This window comes from Fundulus heteroclitus, unplaced genomic scaffold, assembly GCF_011125445.2.
Source record: "Fundulus heteroclitus isolate FHET01 unplaced genomic scaffold, MU-UCD_Fhet_4.1 scaffold_246, whole genome shotgun sequence".
Lineage (NCBI taxonomy): Eukaryota > Metazoa > Chordata > Actinopteri > Cyprinodontiformes > Fundulidae > Fundulus > Fundulus heteroclitus.
This window is the reverse complement of record NW_023396657.1, coordinates 146,296-160,984: the sequence shown is the minus strand read 5'-3', so window position 1 is coordinate 160,984 and position 14,689 is coordinate 146,296. Positions and strand designations below refer to the sequence as shown.

Genomic DNA, 14,689 nt, shown 5'->3' with positions numbered 1-14,689 from the left:
TTTAACTCTTAGCTGGAGATACAGTCCAGATACAGGCTGTTTACATTCCAACTTTAGTTAGACTTTCTTCAGGGGACTTGATATTTCACTGTTCTTTCATAGGGTTAAGGTTGTGAGCATTTGTGGTTTCTTCAAGTGGTTGATGAATACCATCAATGCTTCAAAGATCTAACCACAAAATTCTGGCCGGTAAATACCTACATGACATTCCCTGACCGGGAATCGAACCCGGGCCGCGGCGGTGAGAGCGCCGAATCCTGACCACTAGACCATCAGGGATGCGCTGCTTGCCAAGTTCAGAAGGCGTTCCGACAATGTCTTCCATCACACAGCCGTACCGCCAACATGACATTGTGCCTACTTAAAGCTATTGTTGGTAATCCTGTTCAGAAAGACTTTTTTTGCTATACAATAGTCCTTCCGTCCTGGAAGTAATAAATACATGATGTATTCATGAAAAGGAAGTTAAAAAATCCATCTCTGTGGGAGCTGCAGGCCTGAAAAAACTCTGACCAATCCCTGCCATTTGCACCGAAGAGAAGGGATTTGTCAGAGATTTGGTCCTACTCTCACCTGCCACCAGACCACAGTGGATTTGTGAGATTTCTTTCACGCGATGCCCCTGAGGAGCGGAAGAGCAGGCCATACGGTCTTGCGCATGCACAGTTATTCAAAAAGGGACTTTGGCAAACGTCTGGAAAAATTGCCGAGCCTACCTTTAAATATGATTTTATGTCTACAGCAGTGGTGTCCAGAGTCATCAATCAAGGGCCGGTGTCCTGCATGTTTTGTCCTGGTTCAACACCGCTGAACCTAATGACTGCTTAATTAGTAGGATTCTGCAGGCCTTGAAGACAGACTGAGAAGGTAAATGATTGATTTAGATCAGATGTGTTGGAGCTGGTCTAAGTCTAATAGACCAGCCCCGGAGGACTGCAGATGGACATGTCAGGTCTATGGTTTTTCAGGAGAAGAAACTTTGCAATTTAACTCTTAGCTGGAGATACAGTCCAGATACAGGCTGTTTACATTCCAACTTTAGTTAGACTTTCTTCAGGGGACTTGATATTTCACTGTTGTTTCATAGGGTTAAGGTTGTGAGCATTTGTGGTTTCTTCAAGTGGTTGATGAATACCATCAATGCTTCAAAGATCTAACCACAAAATTCTGGCCGGTAAATACCTACATGACATTCCCTGACCGGGAATCGAACCCGGGCCGCGGCGGTGAGAGCGCCGAATCCTGACCACTAGACCATCAGGGATGCGCTGCTTGCCAAGTTCAGAAGGCGTTCCGACAATGTCTTCCATCACACAGCCGTACCGCCAACATGACATTGTGCCTACTTAAAGCTATTGTTGGTAATCCTGTTCAGAAAGACTTTTTTTGCTATACAATAGTCCTTCCGTCCTGGAAGTAATAAATACATGATGTATTCATGAAAAGGAAGTTAAAAAATCCATCTCTGTGGGAGCTGCAGGCCTGAAAAAACTCTGACCAATCCCTGCCATTTGCACCGAAGAGAAGGGATTTGTCAGAGATTTGGTCCTACTCTCACCTGCCACCAGACCACAGTGGATTTGTGAGATTTCTTTCACGCGATGCCCCTGAGGAGCGGAAGAGCAGGCCATACGGTCTTGCGCATGCACAGTTATTCAAAAAGGGACTTTGGCAAACGTCTGGAAAAATTGCCGAGCCTACCTTTAAATATGATTTTATGTCTACAGCAGTGGTGTCCAGAGTCATCAATCAAGGGCCGGTGTCCTGCATGTTTTGTCCTGGTTCAACACCGCTGAACCTAATGACTGCTTAATTAGTAGGATTCTGCAGGCCTTGAAGACAGACTGAGAAGGTAAATGATTGATTTAGATCAGATGTGTTGGAGCTGGTCTAAGTCTAATAGACCAGCCCCGGAGGACTGCAGATGGACATGTCAGGTCTATGGTTTTTCAGGAGAAGAAACTTTGCAATTTAACTCTTAGCTGGAGATACAGTCCAGATACAGGCTGTTTACATTCCAACTTTAGTTAGACTTTCTTCAGGGGACTTGATATTTCACTGTTCTTTCATAGGGTTAAGGTTGTGAGCATTTGTGGTTTCTTCAAGTGGTTGATGAATACCATCAATGCTTCAAAGATCTAACCACAAAATTCTGGCCGGTAAATACCTACATGACATTCCCTGACCGGGAATCGAACCCGGGCCGCGGCGGTGAGAGCGCCGAATCCTGACCACTAGACCATCAGGGATGCGCTGCTTGCCAAGTTCAGAAGGCGTTCCGACAATGTCTTCCATCACACAGCCGTACCGCCAACATGACATTGTGCCTACTTAAAGCTATTGTTGGTAATCCTGTTCAGAAAGACTTTTTTTGCTATACAATAGTCCTTCCGTCCTGGAAGTAATAAATACATGATGTATTCATGAAAAGGAAGTTAAAAAATCCATCTCTGTGGGAGCTGCAGGCCTGAAAAAACTCTGACCAATCCCTGCCATTTGCACCGAAGAGAAGGGATTTGTCAGAGATTTGGTCCTACTCTCACCTGCCACCAGACCACAGTGGATTTGTGAGATTTCTTTCACGCGATGCCCCTGAGGAGCGGAAGAGCAGGCCATACGGTCTTGCGCATGCACAGTTATTCAAAAAGGGACTTTGGCAAACGTCTGGAAAAATTGCCGAGCCTACCTTTAAATATGATTTTATGTCTACAGCAGTGGTGTCCAGAGTCATCAATCAAGGGCCGGTGTCCTGCATGTTTTGTCCTGGTTCAACACCGCTGAACCTAATGACTGCTTAATTAGTAGGATTCTGCAGGCCTTGAAGACAGACTGAGAAGGTAAATGATTGATTTAGATCAGATGTGTTGGAGCTGGTCTAAGTCTAATAGACCAGCCCCGGAGGACTGCAGATGGACATGTCAGGTCTATGGTTTTTCAGGAGAAGAAACTTTGCAATTTAACTCTTAGCTGGAGATACAGTCCAGATACAGGCTGTTTACATTCCAACTTTAGTTAGACTTTCTTCAGGGGACTTGATATTTCACTGTTGTTTCATAGGGTTAAGGTTGTGAGCATTTGTGGTTTCTTCAAGTGGTTGATGAATACCATCAATGCTTCAAAGATCTAACCACAAAATTCTGGCCGGTAAATACCTACATGACATTCCCTGACCGGGAATCGAACCCGGGCCGCGGCGGTGAGAGCGCCGAATCCTGACCACTAGACCATCAGGGATGCGCTGCTTGCCAAGTTCAGAAGGCGTTCCGACAATGTCTTCCATCACACAGCCGTACCGCCAACATGACATTGTGCCTACTTAAAGCTATTGTTGGTAATCCTGTTCAGAAAGACTTTTTTTGCTATACAATAGTCCTTCCGTCCTGGAAGTAATAAATACATGATGTATTCATGAAAAGGAAGTTAAAAAATCCATCTCTGTGGGAGCTGCAGGCCTGAAAAAACTCTGACCAATCCCTGCCATTTGCACCGAAGAGAAGGGATTTGTCAGAGATTTGGTCCTACTCTCACCTGCCACCAGACCACAGTGGATTTGTGAGATTTCTTTCACGCGATGCCCCTGAGGAGCGGAAGAGCAGGCCATACGGTCTTGCGCATGCACAGTTATTCAAAAAGGGACTTTGGCAAACGTCTGGAAAAATTGCCGAGCCTACCTTTAAATATGATTTTATGTCTACAGCAGTGGTGTCCAGAGTCATCAATCAAGGGCCGGTGTCCTGCATGTTTTGTCCTGGTTCAACACCGCTGAACCTAATGACTGCTTAATTAGTAGGATTCTGCAGGCCTTGAAGACAGACTGAGAAGGTAAATGATTGATTTAGATCAGATGTGTTGGAGCTGGTCTAAGTCTAATAGACCAGCCCCGGAGGACTGCAGATGGACATGTCAGGTCTATGGTTTTTCAGGAGAAGAAACTTTGCAATTTAACTCTTAGCTGGAGATACAGTCCAGATACAGGCTGTTTACATTCCAACTTTAGTTAGACTTTCTTCAGGGGACTTGATATTTCACTGTTCTTTCATAGGGTTAAGGTTGTGAGCATTTGTGGTTTCTTCAAGTGGTTGATGAATACCATCAATGCTTCAAAGATCTAACCACAAAATTCTGGCCGGTAAATACCTACATGACATTCCCTGACCGGGAATCGAACCCGGGCCGCGGCGGTGAGAGCGCCGAATCCTGACCACTAGACCATCAGGGATGCGCTGCTTGCCAAGTTCAGAAGGCGTTCCGACAATGTCTTCCATCACACAGCCGTACCGCCAACATGACATTGTGCCTACTTAAAGCTATTGTTGGTAATCCTGTTCAGAAAGACTTTTTTTGCTATACAATAGTCCTTCCGTCCTGGAAGTAATAAATACATGATGTATTCATGAAAAGGAAGTTAAAAAATCCATCTCTGTGGGAGCTGCAGGCCTGAAAAAACTCTGACCAATCCCTGCCATTTGCACCGAAGAGAAGGGATTTGTCAGAGATTTGGTCCTACTCTCACCTGCCACCAGACCACAGTGGATTTGTGAGATTTCTTTCACGCGATGCCCCTGAGGAGCGGAAGAGCAGGCCATACGGTCTTGCGCATGCACAGTTATTCAAAAAGGGACTTTGGCAAACGTCTGGAAAAATTGCCGAGCCTACCTTTAAATATGATTTTATGTCTACAGCAGTGGTGTCCAGAGTCATCAATCAAGGGCCGGTGTCCTGCATGTTTTGTCCTGGTTCAACACCGCTGAACCTAATGACTGCTTAATTAGTAGGATTCTGCAGGCCTTGAAGACAGACTGAGAAGGTAAATGATTGATTTAGATCAGATGTGTTGGAGCTGGTCTAAGTCTAATAGACCAGCCCCGGAGGACTGCAGATGGACATGTCAGGTCTATGGTTTTTCAGGAGAAGAAACTTTGCAATTTAACTCTTAGCTGGAGATACAGTCCAGATACAGGCTGTTTACATTCCAACTTTAGTTAGACTTTCTTCAGGGGACTTGATATTTCACTGTTGTTTCATAGGGTTAAGGTTGTGAGCATTTGTGGTTTCTTCAAGTGGTTGATGAATACCATCAATGCTTCAAAGATCTAACCACAAAATTCTGGCCGGCAAATACCTACATGACATTCCCTGACCGGGAATCGAACCCGGGCCGCGGCGGTGAGAGCGCCGAATCCTGACCACTAGACCATCAGGGATGCGCTGCTTGCCAAGTTCAGAAGGCGTTCCGACAATGTCTTCCATCACACAGCCGTACCGCCAACATGACATTGTGCCTACTTAAAGCTATTGTTGGTAATCCTGTTCAGAAAGACTTTTTTTGCTATACAATAGTCCTTCCGTCCTGGAAGTAATAAATACATGATGTATTCATGAAAAGGAAGTTAAAAAATCCATCTCTGTGGGAGCTGCAGGCCTGAAAAAACTCTGACCAATCCCTGCCATTTGCACCGAAGAGAAGGGATTTGTCAGAGATTTGGTCCTACTCTCACCTGCCACCAGACCACAGTGGATTTGTGAGATTTCTTTCACGCGATGCCCCTGAGGAGCGGAAGAGCAGGCCATACGGTCTTGCGCATGCACAGTTATTCAAAAAGGGACTTTGGCAAACGTCTGGAAAAATTGCCGAGCCTACCTTTAAATATGATTTTATGTCTACAGCAGTGGTGTCCAGAGTCATCAATCAAGGGCCGGTGTCCTGCATGTTTTGTCCTGGTTCAACACCGCTGAACCTAATGACTGCTTAATTAGTAGGATTCTGCAGGCCTTGAAGACAGACTGAGAAGGTAAATGATTGATTTAGATCAGATGTGTTGGAGCTGGTCTAAGTCTAATAGACCAGCCCCGGAGGACTGCAGATGGACATGTCAGGTCTATGGTTTTTCAGGAGAAGAAACTTTGCAATTTAACTCTTAGCTGGAGATACAGTCCAGATACAGGCTGTTTACATTCCAACTTTAGTTAGACTTTCTTCAGGGGACTTGATATTTCACTGTTCTTTCATAGGGTTAAGGTTGTGAGCATTTGTGGTTTCTTCAAGTGGTTGATGAATACCATCAATGCTTCAAAGATCTAACCACAAAATTCTGGCCGGTAAATACCTACATGACATTCCCTGACCGGGAATCGAACCCGGGCCGCGGCGGTGAGAGCGCCGAATCCTGACCACTAGACCATCAGGGATGCGCTGCTTGCCAAGTTCAGAAGGCGTTCCGACAATGTCTTCCATCACACAGCCGTACCGCCAACATGACATTGTGCCTACTTAAAGCTATTGTTGGTAATCCTGTTCAGAAAGACTTTTTTTGCTATACAATAGTCCTTCCGTCCTGGAAGTAATAAATACATGATGTATTCATGAAAAGGAAGTTAAAAAATCCATCTCTGTGGGAGCTGCAGGCCTGAAAAAACTCTGACCAATCCCTGCCATTTGCACCGAAGAGAAGGGATTTGTCAGAGATTTGGTCCTACTCTCACCTGCCACCAGACCACAGTGGATTTGTGAGATTTCTTTCACGCGATGCCCCTGAGGAGCGGAAGAGCAGGCCATACGGTCTTGCGCATGCACAGTTATTCAAAAAGGGACTTTGGCAAACGTCTGGAAAAATTGCCGAGCCTACCTTTAAATATGATTTTATGTCTACAGCAGTGGTGTCCAGAGTCATCAATCAAGGGCCGGTGTCCTGCATGTTTTGTCCTGGTTCAACACCGCTGAACCTAATGACTGCTTAATTAGTAGGATTCTGCAGGCCTTGAAGACAGACTGAGAAGGTAAATGATTGATTTAGATCAGATGTGTTGGAGCTGGTCTAAGTCTAATAGACCAGCCCCGGAGGACTGCAGATGGACATGTCAGGTCTATGGTTTTTCAGGAGAAGAAACTTTGCAATTTAACTCTTAGCTGGAGATACAGTCCAGATACAGGCTGTTTACATTCCAACTTTAGTTAGACTTTCTTCAGGGGACTTGATATTTCACTGTTCTTTCATAGGGTTAAGGTTGTGAGCATTTGTGGTTTCTTCAAGTGGTTGATGAATACCATCAATGCTTCAAAGATCTAACCACAAAATTCTGGCCGGTAAATACCTACATGACATTCCCTGACCGGGAATCGAACCCGGGCCGCGGCGGTGAGAGCGCCGAATCCTGACCACTAGACCATCAGGGATGCGCTGCTTGCCAAGTTCAGAAGGCGTTCCGACAATGTCTTCCATCACACAGCCGTACCGCCAACATGACATTGTGCCTACTTAAAGCTATTGTTGGTAATCCTGTTCAGAAAGACTTTTTTTGCTATACAATAGTCCTTCCGTCCTGGAAGTAATAAATACATGATGTATTCATGAAAAGGAAGTTAAAAAATCCATCTCTGTGGGAGCTGCAGGCCTGAAAAAACTCTGACCAATCCCTGCCATTTGCACCGAAGAGAAGGGATTTGTCAGAGATTTGGTCCTACTCTCACCTGCCACCAGACCACAGTGGATTTGTGAGATTTCTTTCACGCGATGCCCCTGAGGAGCGGAAGAGCAGGCCATACGGTCTTGCGCATGCACAGTTATTCAAAAAGGGACTTTGGCAAACGTCTGGAAAAATTGCCGAGCCTACCTTTAAATATGATTTTATGTCTACAGCAGTGGTGTCCAGAGTCATCAATCAAGGGCCGGTGTCCTGCATGTTTTGTCCTGGTTCAACACCGCTGAACCTAATGACTGCTTAATTAGTAGGATTCTGCAGGCCTTGAAGACAGACTGAGAAGGTAAATGATTGATTTAGATCAGATGTGTTGGAGCTGGTCTAAGTCTAATAGACCAGCCCCGGAGGACTGCAGATGGACATGTCAGGTCTATGGTTTTTCAGGAGAAGAAACTTTGCAATTTAACTCTTAGCTGGAGATACAGTCCAGATACAGGCTGTTTACATTCCAACTTTAGTTAGACTTTCTTCAGGGGACTTGATATTTCACTGTTCTTTCATAGGGTTAAGGTTGTGAGCATTTGTGGTTTCTTCAAGTGGTTGATGAATACCATCAATGCTTCAAAGATCTAACCACAAAATTCTGGCCGGTAAATACCTACATGACATTCCCTGACCGGGAATCGAACCCGGGCCGCGGCGGTGAGAGCGCCGAATCCTGACCACTAGACCATCAGGGATGCGCTGCTTGCCAAGTTCAGAAGGCGTTCCGACAATGTCTTCCATCACACAGCCGTACCGCCAACATGACATTGTGCCTACTTAAAGCTATTGTTGGTAATCCTGTTCAGAAAGACTTTTTTTGCTATACAATAGTCCTTCCGTCCTGGAAGTAATAAATACATGATGTATTCATGAAAAGGAAGTTAAAAAATCCATCTCTGTGGGAGCTGCAGGCCTGAAAAAACTCTGACCAATCCCTGCCATTTGCACCGAAGAGAAGGGATTTGTCAGAGATTTGGTCCTACTCTCACCTGCCACCAGACCACAGTGGATTTGTGAGATTTCTTTCACGCGATGCCCCTGAGGAGCGGAAGAGCAGGCCATACGGTCTTGCGCATGCACAGTTATTCAAAAAGGGACTTTGGCAAACGTCTGGAAAAATTGCCGAGCCTACCTTTAAATATGATTTTATGTCTACAGCAGTGGTGTCCAGAGTCATCAATCAAGGGCCGGTGTCCTGCATGTTTTGTCCTGGTTCAACACCGCTGAACCTAATGACTGCTTAATTAGTAGGATTCTGCAGGCCTTGAAGACAGACTGAGAAGGTAAATGATTGATTTAGATCAGATGTGTTGGAGCTGGTCTAAGTCTAATAGACCAGCCCCGGAGGACTGCAGATGGACATGTCAGGTCTATGGTTTTTCAGGAGAAGAAACTTTGCAATTTAACTCTTAGCTGGAGATACAGTCCAGATACAGGCTGTTTACATCCCAACTTTAGTTAGACTTTCTTCAGGGGACTTGATATTTCACTGTTCTTTCATAGGGTTAAGGTTGTGAGCATTTGTGGTTTCTTCAAGTGGTTGATGAATACCATCAATGCTTCAAAGATCTAACCACAAAATTCTGGCCGGCAAATACCTACATGACATTCCCTGACCGGGAATCGAACCCGGGCCGCGGCGGTGAGAGCGCCGAATCCTGACCACTAGACCATCAGGGATGCGCTGCTTGCCAAGTTCAGAAGGCGTTCCGACAATGTCTTCCATCACACAGCCGTACCGCCAACATGACATTGTGCCTACTTAAAGCTATTGTTGGTAATCCTGTTCAGAAAGACTTTTTTTGCTATACAATAGTCCTTCCGTCCTGGAAGTAATAAATACATGATGTATTCATGAAAAGGAAGTTAAAAAATCCATCTCTGTGGGAGCTGCAGGCCTGAAAAAACTCTGACCAATCCCTGCCATTTGCACCGAAGAGAAGGGATTTGTCAGAGATTTGGTCCTACTCTCACCTGCCACCAGACCACAGTGGATTTGCTGAGATTTCTTTCACGCGATGCCCCTGAGGAGCGGAAGAGCAGGCCATACGGTCTTGCGCATGCACAGTTATTCAAAAAGGGACTTTGGCAAACGTCTGGAAAAATTGCCGAGCCTACCTTTAAATATGATTTTATGTCTACAGCAGTGGTGTCCAGAGTCATCAATCAAGGGCCGGTGTCCTGCATGTTTTGTCCTGGTTCAACACCGCTGAACCTAATGACTGCTTAATTAGTAGGATTCTGCAGGCCTTGAAGACAGACTGAGAAGGTAAATGATTGATTTAGATCAGATGTGTTGGAGCTGGTCTAAGTCTAATAGACCAGCCCTGGAGGACTGCAGATGGACATGTCAGGTCTATGGTTTTTCAGGAGAAGAAACTTTGCAATTTAACTCTTAGCTGGAGATACAGTCCAGATACAGGCTGTTTACATTCCCAACTTTAGTTAGACTTTCTTCAGGGGACTTGATATTTCACTGTTCTTTCATAGGGTTAAGGTTGTGAGCATTTGTGGTTTCTTCAAGTGGTTGATGAATACCATCAATGCTTCAAAGATCTAACCACAAAATTCTGGCCGGTAAATACCTACATGACATTCCCTGACCGGGAATCGAACCCGGGCCGCGGCAGTGAGAGCGCCGAATCCTGACCACTAGACCATCAGGGATGCGCTGCTTGCCAAGTTCAGAAGGCGTTCCGACAATGTCTTCCATCACACAGCCGTACCGCCAACATGACATTGTGCCTACTTAAAGCTATTGTTGGTAATCCTGTTCAGAAAGACTTTTTTTGCTATACAATAGTCCTTCCGTCCTGGAAGTAATAAATACATGATGTATTCATGAAAAGGAAGTTAAAAAATCCATCTCTGTGGGAGCTGCAGGCCTGAAAAAACTCTGACCAATCCCTGCCATTTGCACCGAAGAGAAGGGATTTGTCAGAGATTTGGTCCTACTCTCACCTGCCACCAGACCACAGTGGATTTGTGAGATTTCTTTCACGCGATGCCCCTGAGGAGCGGAAGAGCAGGCCATACGGTCTTGCGCATGCACAGTTATTCAAAAAGGGACTTTGGCAAACGTCTGGAAAAATTGCCGAGCCTACCTTTAAATATGATTTTATGTCTACAGCAGTGGTGTCCAGAGTCATCAATCAAGGGCCGGTGTCCTGCATGTTTTGTCCTGGTTCAACACCGCTGAACCTAATGACTGCTTAATTAGTAGGATTCTGCAGGCCTTGAAGACAGACTGAGAAGGTAAATGATTGATTTAGATCAGATGTGTTGGAGCTGGTCTAAGTCTAATAGACCAGCCCCGGAGGACTGCAGATGGACATGTCAGGTCTATGGTTTTTCAGGAGAAGAAACTTTGCAATTTAACTCTTAGCTGGAGATACAGTCCAGATACAGGCTGTTTACATTCCAACTTTAGTTAGACTTTCTTATGGGGACTTGATATTTCACTGTTCTTTCATAGGGTTAAGGTTGTGAGCATTTGTGGTTTCTTCAAGTGGTTGATGAATACCATCAATGCTTCAAAGATCTAACCACAAAATTCTGGCCGGCAAATACCTACATGACATTCCCTGACCGGGAATCGAACCCGGGCCGCGGCGGTGAGAGCGCCGAATCCTGACCACTAGACCATCAGGGATGCGCTGCCTGCAAAGTTCAGAAGGCGTTCCGACAATGTCCTCCATTCTGCAGCCTTAACTGGAGCTTGGCATTGTGATGGCTTAAGTATTAAACATATCTATAGGAGTGGAGTCCAAAGTCGATCCTCAAGGGTTGTTGTACTAAATGTTTTATGTTGGGTAAAGAGGTCAATTAGTTATTCGAGGAGTGGGGTATTTTGTGTCTAAGTCAAAATATGGCACTACTTTACTTTGCTTGAAAATCACAAAGTGACTTTTTACTTGAAAAATCACCATTTATCTACACAGAATTAAGAGGTTCTCACCTTGTGTACGGTGAGGAAAACTGCTTACCACCAACAACTATGTTTAGACAAAAGTCACGCTACAAGGACCTGGAGACAAAGCTAACAGAGGCTTCCCTGACCGGGAATCGAACCCGGGCCACAGCGGTGAAAGCGCTGAATCCTGAACACTAGACCATCAGGGATGTGCTGGCTGCCAAAATCAGAAGGTGTTCCGACAATGTCTTCCATCACACAGCCGTACCGCCAACATGACATTGTGCCTACTTAAAGCTATTGTTGGTAATCCTGTTCAGAAAGACTTTTTTTGCTATACAATAGTCCTTCCGTCCTGGAAGTAATAAATACATGATGTATTCATGAAAAGGAAGTTAAAAAATCCATCTCTGTGGGAGCTGCAGGCCTGAAAAAACTCTGATCAATTCCTGCCATTTGCACCGAAGAGAAGGGATTTGTCAGAGATTTGGTCCTACTCTCACCTGCCACCAGACCACAGTGGATTTATGAGATTTCTTTCACGCGATGCCCCTGAGGAGCGGAAGAGCAGGCCAGACGGTCTTGCGCATGCACAGTTATTCAAAAAGGGACTTTGGCAAACGTCTGGAAAAATTGCCGAGCCTACCTTTAAATATGATTTTATGTCTACAGCAGTGGTGTCCAGAGTCATCAATCAAGGGCCGGTGTCCTGCATGTTTTGTCCTGGTTCAACACCGCTGAACCTAATGACTGCTTAATTAGTAGGATTCTGCAGGCCTTGAAGACAGACTGAGAAGGTAAATGATTGATTTAGATCAGATGTGTTGGAGCTGGTCTAAGTCTAATAGACCAGCCCTGGAGGACTGCAGATGGACATGTCAGGTCTATGGTTTTTCAGGAGAAGAAACTTTGCAATTTAACTCTTAGCTGGAGATACAGTCCAGATACAGGCTGTTTACATCCCAACTTTAGTTAGACTTTCTTCAGGGGACTTGATATTTCACTGTTCTTTCATAGGGTTAAGGTTGTGAGCATTTGTGGTTTCTTCAAGTGGTTGATGAATACCATCAATGCTTCAAAGATCTAACCACAAAATTCTGGCCGGTAAATACCTACATGAGATTCCCTGACCGGGAATCGAACCCGGGCCGCGGCAGTGAGAGCGCCGAATCCTGACCACTAGACCATCAGGGATGCGCTGCTTGCCAAGTTCAGAAGGCGTTCCGACAATGTCTTCCATCACACAGCCGTACCGCCAACATGACATTGTGCCTACTTAAAGCTATTGTTGGTAATCCTGTTCAGAAAGACTTTTTTTGCTATACAATAGTCCTTCCGTCCTGGAAGTAATAAATACATGATGTATTCATGAAAAGGAAGTTAAAAAATCCATCTCTGTGGGAGCTGCAGGCCTGAAAAAACTCTGACCAATCCCTGCCATTTGCACCGAAGAGAAGGGATTTGTCAGAGATTTGGTCCTACTCTCACCTGCCACCAGACCACAGTGGATTTGTGAGATTTCTTTCACGCGATGCCCCTGAGGAGCGGAAGAGCAGGCCATACGGTCTTGCGCATGCACAGTTATTCAAAAAGGGACTTTGGCAAACGTCTGGAAAAATTGCCGAGCCTACCTTTAAATATGATTTTATGTCTACAGCAGTGGTGTCCAGAGTCATCAATCAAGGGCCGGTGTCCTGCATGTTTTGTCGTGGTTCAACACCGCTGAACCTAATGACTGCTTAATTAGTAGGATTCTGCAGGCCTTGAAGACAGACTGAGAAGGTAAATGATTGATTTAGATCAGATGTGTTGGAGCTGGTCTAAGTCTAATAGACCAGCCCCGGAGGACTGCAGATGGACATGTCAGGTCTATGGTTTTTCAGGAGAAGAAACTTTGCAATTTAACTCTTAGCTGGAGATACAGTCCAGATACAGGCTGTTTACATTCCAACTTTAGTTAGACTTTCTTATGGGGACTTGATATTTCACTGTTCTTTCATAGGGTTAAGGTTGTGAGCATTTGTGGTTTCTTCAAGTGGTTGATGAATACCATCAATGCTTCAAAGATCTAACCACAAAATTCTGGCCGGCAAATACCTACATGACATTCCCTGACCGGGAATCGAACCCGGGCCGCGGCGGTGAGAGCGCCGAATCCTGACCACTAGACCATCAGGGATGCGCTGCCTGCAAAGTTCAGAAGGCGTTCCGACAATGTCCTCCATTCTGCAGCCTTAACTGGAGCTTGGCATTGTGATGGCTTAAGTATTAAACATATCTATAGGAGTGGAGTCCAAAGTCGATCCTCAAGGGTTGTTGTACTAAATGTTTTATGTTGGGTAAAGAGGTCAATTAGTTATTCGAGGAGTGGGGTATTTTGTGTCTAAGTCAAAATATGGCACTACTTTACTTTGCTTGAAAATCACAAAGTGACTTTTTACTTGAAAAATCACCATTTATCTACACAGAATTAAGAGGTTCTCACCTTGTGTACGGTGAGGAAAACTGCTTACCACCAACAACTATGTTTAGACAAAAGTCACGCTACAAGGACCTGGAGACAAAGCTAACAGAGGCTTCCCTGACCGGGAATCGAACCCGGGCCACAGCGGTGAAAGCGCTGAATCCTGAACACTAGACCATCAGGGATGTGCTGGCTGCCAAAATCAGAAGGTGTTCCGACAATGTCTTCCATCACACAGCCGTACCGCCAACATGACATTGTGCCTACTTAAAGCTATTGTTGGTAATCCTGTTCAGAAAGACTTTTTTTGCTATACAATAGTCCTTCCGTCCTGGAAGTAATAAATACATGATGTATTCATGAAAAGGAAGTTAAAAAATCCATCTCTGTGGGAGCTGCAGGCCTGAAAAAACTCTGATCAATTCCTGCCATTTGCACCGAAGAGAAGGGATTTGTCAGAGATTTGGTCCTACTCTCACCTGCCACCAGACCACAGTGGATTTATGAGATTTCTTTCACGCGATGCCCCTGAGGAGCGGAAGAGCAGGCCAGACGGTCTTGCGCATGCACAGTTATTCAAAAAGGGACTTTGGCAAACGTCTGGAAAAATTGCCGAGCCTACCTTTAAATATGATTTTATGTCTACAGCAGTGGTGTCCAGAGTCATCAATCAAGGGCCGGTGTCCTGCATGTTTTGTCCTGGTTCAACACCGCTGAACCTAATGACTGCTTAATTAGTAGGATTCTGCAGGCCTTGAAGACAGACTGAGAAGGTAAATGATTGATTTAGATCAGATGTGTTGGAGCTGGTCTAAGTCTAATAGACCAGCCCTGGAGGACTGCAGATG

The 14,689-nt window shown here is 45.1% G+C and overlaps 14 non-coding genes across 14 annotated transcripts; all 14 read right to left on the bottom strand.

Annotated features, from left to right (window-relative positions):
* Window positions 1-207: 207 nt before the first annotated feature.
* Window positions 208-279, bottom strand: trnae-cuc. Its single transcript has one exon. It is a non-coding gene; the product is annotated as a tRNA-Glu (tRNA).
* A 913-nt stretch (window positions 280-1,192) lies between these two features.
* trnae-cuc lies at window positions 1,193-1,264 on the bottom strand. Its single transcript has one exon. It is a non-coding gene; the product is annotated as a tRNA-Glu (tRNA).
* A 913-nt stretch (window positions 1,265-2,177) lies between these two features.
* trnae-cuc lies at window positions 2,178-2,249 on the bottom strand. Its single transcript has one exon. It is a non-coding gene; the product is annotated as a tRNA-Glu (tRNA).
* Window positions 2,250-3,162: 913 nt separating this feature from the next.
* Window positions 3,163-3,234, bottom strand: trnae-cuc. Its single transcript has one exon. It is a non-coding gene; the product is annotated as a tRNA-Glu (tRNA).
* Window positions 3,235-4,147: 913 nt separating this feature from the next.
* trnae-cuc lies at window positions 4,148-4,219 on the bottom strand. The gene has a single exon. It is a non-coding gene; the product is annotated as a tRNA-Glu (tRNA).
* Window positions 4,220-5,132: 913 nt separating this feature from the next.
* trnae-cuc lies at window positions 5,133-5,204 on the bottom strand. Its single transcript has one exon. It is a non-coding gene; the product is annotated as a tRNA-Glu (tRNA).
* Window positions 5,205-6,117: 913 nt separating this feature from the next.
* On the bottom strand, window positions 6,118-6,189 carry trnae-cuc. Its single transcript has one exon. It is a non-coding gene; the product is annotated as a tRNA-Glu (tRNA).
* A 913-nt stretch (window positions 6,190-7,102) lies between these two features.
* Window positions 7,103-7,174, bottom strand: trnae-cuc. Its single transcript has one exon. It is a non-coding gene; the product is annotated as a tRNA-Glu (tRNA).
* Window positions 7,175-8,087: 913 nt separating this feature from the next.
* On the bottom strand, window positions 8,088-8,159 carry trnae-cuc. Its single transcript has one exon. It is a non-coding gene; the product is annotated as a tRNA-Glu (tRNA).
* Window positions 8,160-9,072: 913 nt separating this feature from the next.
* trnae-cuc lies at window positions 9,073-9,144 on the bottom strand. Its single transcript has one exon. It is a non-coding gene; the product is annotated as a tRNA-Glu (tRNA).
* A 1,900-nt stretch (window positions 9,145-11,044) lies between these two features.
* On the bottom strand, window positions 11,045-11,116 carry trnae-cuc. The gene has a single exon. It is a non-coding gene; the product is annotated as a tRNA-Glu (tRNA).
* Window positions 11,117-11,514: 398 nt separating this feature from the next.
* Window positions 11,515-11,586, bottom strand: trnae-uuc. The gene has a single exon. It is a non-coding gene; the product is annotated as a tRNA-Glu (tRNA).
* A 1,898-nt stretch (window positions 11,587-13,484) lies between these two features.
* trnae-cuc lies at window positions 13,485-13,556 on the bottom strand. Its single transcript has one exon. It is a non-coding gene; the product is annotated as a tRNA-Glu (tRNA).
* A 398-nt stretch (window positions 13,557-13,954) lies between these two features.
* trnae-uuc lies at window positions 13,955-14,026 on the bottom strand. The gene has a single exon. It is a non-coding gene; the product is annotated as a tRNA-Glu (tRNA).
* Window positions 14,027-14,689: the final 663 nt, after the last annotated feature.